Here is a 367-nt window from a genome sequence, read left to right on the forward strand (position 1 = left end):
TGATAACGATACAATCTCCCCCCCTCTCTCTCCCCTTCCATCCCCATTCTTCATTATTTCTTTTTAGCAGTCCTTCTAATTCTCCCTTCTTATACTTCGTTATTAAAGATTTTTTTCCTTCCTCGCTTATTCAACTCCCTTTTCTCACCTTCCTTATCCCCCACTCTCTCTTTTACCTTATCCTTCCCTTTCTCTATCTTCCATATCCCCTCCTTCCTCGAGCCTTCCCCATTCCCCTTTCTTCCCTATTTCCTATCCCCTCCTTCCTCTCTCCTCTCCTGTCGCCCATTTCTCCCTCCTCCCATACACTCCCTTCCTCTTTCCTTCCATATCCCGCTTTGCTACTTCCTTCCCCCCCCCCCAACAG

This window comes from Penaeus monodon, chromosome 20 (genome assembly GCF_015228065.2).
Source record: "Penaeus monodon isolate SGIC_2016 chromosome 20, NSTDA_Pmon_1, whole genome shotgun sequence".
Taxonomy (NCBI): domain Eukaryota; kingdom Metazoa; phylum Arthropoda; class Malacostraca; order Decapoda; family Penaeidae; genus Penaeus; species Penaeus monodon.